General features: G+C 45.9%; 1 long non-coding RNA gene across 1 annotated transcript in view; it reads left to right on the forward strand.

Moving 5' to 3' along the window:
* The first annotated feature begins 204 nt into the window (after window positions 1–204).
* The window catches only part of LOC103163003, a 38,578-nt gene continuing 34,555 nt past the window's right edge, over window positions 205–4,227 (forward strand). The window contains exon 1 of the long non-coding RNA XR_004768515.1: window positions 205–630. This is a non-coding gene — a long non-coding RNA (uncharacterized LOC103163003). The remainder of the gene's footprint in view (window positions 631–4,227) is intronic.

Raw genomic sequence — 4,227 nt, forward strand, 5'->3', positions numbered from 1 at the left:
GGCTAGGCAGGCAGGTCCACGCGCGCTGGGCGGGACTAGGCCGCGGGCTGTTCCGGTAGCGACGGTCTAGGGAGGCAGGGCCGGCAGGGACGTTGCCAGGCCACGTCATCCGGCCCAGCAACCCTCACTCCCGAGGGAGTGACCAAGCCTGCGCCTGCGCGCCGGTGAACGCGAGTCTTCCCTCGGGCTCCTCCCATCGCAGAGACCGCCCGAGTCGCCCCGCCCTCCACCAGCGTCTCCTAGAGAAGCCCTGTGCACACTTACCCGTCCCTGCAGCGCCACCTACGGTCCATCTCGGGTATAGCGGGTTCTCGCTGTGCGTGGAATGGACCGTCCCTTAGAATAAATGTACGTAGTTATTACTAAACAGAGCTTGCCAGTTTTAGCCCTTTGCGTTAGGGTTCTTCTTTTTCATACAGCCTCATTCTGTAGCCCAGGTTGGCCTAGAACTCAGCATGTAGCTCAGGCTAGCCTCCAACATGCTGCAATACTCACGTTTCATACACCGGAGTGCTGAATCGGCTGGCAGGAGCCACTTCTAGGCACGGCTAACTCCAAATAAACATTTTTTTTTTTTCTATGATGAGAACACTAAAAGGCTTTTAAAGTGCCTGTGACTCCCACGAAGAGGTAACTGTTTTTGTATCTCTGGTGATACTATGACACAGAGCGGGAGGCTGGGAGGATTTGTCTGAAAAATGGAGAAAGGTAATAGTTTTGTGGGTCTTATGTAGTTGTTGGGGAGGAGTACGGGCGATATGGCTATACTACTCAAGTGTGTGACGGCCCAATACAGAAGGAAGGGGCGTTGGGCGTGTTATTGTAAACAGTTTTATCCCTTTTTTGAAAGCACAGATTTTCCTTCAAATCTGCCTTTGAAACTATACTACGCCTTTAATCCCAGAACTCGAGAGACAAGGCTGGCGGATCTCTTGTGATTTCAAGACCAGCCCTTTTCTACAGAGCAAGTTCCAGGACCCGAACCATAGCTACTGGGAAACCCAGTCTGGGGGGAGGGGAGAACTATTCTGTGGTAATTGAAGCATATCCATATAAGAGCTAGTTTTCTGTTGCCAGAGAGTTAGAAATACAAGCATCTGTGTCTCTACTGGTCTGAATCTCAATACTTCTCAGTTGTGGTCGCTTTAGTCAGCATGGTGGTGCCTGTGCCTGTAATCCCAATTGTAGCCAGAAGCACAATTTTGAGGCCAGTTTGACCTAGATATTTAGTTCTAAGCCAGCCAGGGCTGTAAGATGAGATCCTGTCTCAAAAGGATTGAGCAAAGAAATAAACAATTGTTGTCATTTGACCTGTTTAGTTTCTCTGTTTCTCGAGCTGTTTGGAAGATTTTATAAGTTAATGTGCAAAGTGTACAGAAGAGTGAATGGTGCATAGTGTCACTCAATAAATGTTAACTATTATTATTCATTGGGAAGTTGGGGCTAGTGATTTGAGGAGGAAAATGGGGTTTTCAGCAGGATAAATCATGGTGTTTTATCACAACAGAAAAGTAACCAATACTCATCTTGAGCTTAAGAAACCATCAGTTAAGTCCTAGTGGGACCCACTGTTTTATACACTAAAAAATAAAAAATAAAATAGTAGCAGCAAGGGTGTAGCAGGAGTTCTAATAGGTGTTAATAATAAAAAACCCAGAGTCAGATATCAGGTAGATGCTGAAAGGTCAGAGAAATAAAGGAGCCAGACATCTTACTTCTACTGAGTCCTCAGACCAAATGGCCCATCCTGTCCCTTGGAATCCTCAAACTGAATGCTGTCTCTAGGAAACCTCAGACTGAATGCCGTTAGCTCCTGTCTCCTCCCACTTTATATTCCTGTTTCTACTTAGCCATATCACTCCAGTCTCTTAGTCCTGGGATTAAAGGCGTGTGACCCCAAGTACTAGGATTAAAGGTGTGAGCCACCATGGACTGGCTGTGTTTCTCTTTTAGACTGGATCAATCTCATGTAGAACAGGGTGGTCTTGAACTCACAGAAATCTGCCTGGATCTGCCTCTTGAGTGCTGGGATTAAAGGTATGTGCCACCACCGCTTGGCCTCTGTGGCTAACTAGTGGCTAGCTCCACACTCTGATCGAGTCGACAGGCAAGCTTTTTTTTTGTTAGATCACAAACAAAATATCACCACACAGGGCATTTTTTTTGTTTTTGTTTTTTGAGACAGGGTTTGTCTGTGGCTTTGGAGGCTGTCCTGGAACTAGCTCTTGTAGACCAGGCTGGTCTTGAACTCACAGAGATCCGCCTGCCTCTGCCTCCCAAGTGCTGGGATTAAAGGCGTGCGCCACCACCGCCCGGCTTCACAGGGTATTTTGTATCTTCACTCTTTTATTGGTTCAAACAGGAGCATGCACATGTATACTTCTCTAGATGGCACCTTCCTTTGTGTTCTGCATGTGTAACATGTGACTATCTTAAGTGTAAAACCTTTACTGAGGTTTTGGGAAAGATTGTCAATCTGTGAGTTTTTCTTTTCCTTCCTTCCTTCCTTCCTTCCTTCCTTCCTTCCTTCCTTCCTTCCTTGCTCCCTCCCTCCCTCCCTCTCTCTCCCTCTCATCCTTTCCTTCAAGTATGGTAGCACATGCCTTTAATGCCAGTAACTGGGAGGCTGAGGCAGGTGGATCTCTGTGAGTTTAAAGCCAGTCTGGTGTATGTAGGAGCTCCTGGCTAGCCAAGGCTACATAATAAGGCCCTGTCTAATATGTATACTATACCTTACGTTTCTGGGCTCAGTCTCCACCTGTGCTCCCCACCATGGTTAGGTCTATCTAGGCTGTTAACCCATTTTGTGTAGACTACCACAGTGACCTGCAGACAGGTAGTTTACTCTTTTCCTTTCCCTATCTGCTCTCCACATTCTGTCATTGTGGTAGCACTATTTTTTTCACATGCAAAGTTTACAACGTACTTTCACCACTCCTGACTTTCAAGGGACTTTTTACTACTCTAAAGACAAACTCAAACAGTAAACATGGCCAGAGTCATCCCTAGTGGCATCCCTATAGTCCAGCACACTGCCATTTCTATTCTATAAGCATCTGTCAACTCTGAATCTTTCTCAGGGAGTCTTTCTAAACCCTATGTGTAGATCATCTACACCATAGGTTTGCACAGTGCTGTGCTCCTCATCCTTTCCTTCTCCCTGCTCTTTTTGCTTTACAAATGTTTACTTTCATTGTATGTGTGTGAGTGATTGCCTGAGTGATTACAGACAGTGGTGAGCCTCCATATGCATGCTAAGAATCGAAGGCAGGTCCTCTAGAAGAGCACACCCTACTCTTAACTGCTGAGCCACTGCTCATTGTCATCATGGTGGGACATATTAGCATGCAGGCAGACATGGTGCTGGAGAAGGAGCTGAGAGTTCTACGGCTTGATGTTTAGGCAACAGGAAATGAACTGTGTCACTGGGTGTAGCTTGAGCATAGGAGACCTCAAAGTTCACCCCTATAGTGTCACACTTACTCCAATAAGGCCATACCTACTCCAACAAAGCCACACCTCCTAATAGTGCCATTCCCTTTGGGACCATTTTCTTTCAAACCACCACAGTTTGTTTGAGTTTTGAATTAGGGTTTCTCTGGGTATCCCTGACTGTCCTGGAACTCACTCTGTAGCCCCCGGGTAGCTTTGAACTCAGATCTGCCTTCCTCTGTCTCATGAGCACTGGGATTGAAGGCATGTGCCACCACCACCCAGCTAGAATATTTGTTCTTTAATAAGAGAGTCTGCATCTGGTGGTATAGCTCAGAGGCAGAACATTTATTTAGCATGTGTGAGGTCCAAAATGTTTTATCTACTAAAACATATCTACTATCCAAAACAAAAATGTTTTATCTACTAAAAACTGATTATGTACAATGGAGTACAAATTGTATACAACACACGCACAGGTGAATTCAGGTAAATTCAAATATGTGAGCTCAGTCCCACAAAAGTAAGAGGAAGAGAGACCATCTAGACGATACATGATTCTGTCTGGCGTTGCTCTTGGGTGAGTGGGAGACAGGATGTGCAAACCTGCTTTGTCTTCAGTTGGTCCCAGTTTCTGGGTGCCTCTGATGCCATCATCTCAAAACACTAAATATAATTCCAAGATGAGACATGATGTAGGGTTTTCTTAGGGTACCCACTTGCTTCTCCATTGCTCCATCTGGGTGAAATGGCAACCATCTCTATGGTCAAGGGAAAATGGCTGTATTGCAGACT

This window comes from Cricetulus griseus, chromosome 2 (assembly GCF_003668045.3).
Source record: "Cricetulus griseus strain 17A/GY chromosome 2, alternate assembly CriGri-PICRH-1.0, whole genome shotgun sequence".
Classification (NCBI taxonomy): domain Eukaryota; kingdom Metazoa; phylum Chordata; class Mammalia; order Rodentia; family Cricetidae; genus Cricetulus; species Cricetulus griseus.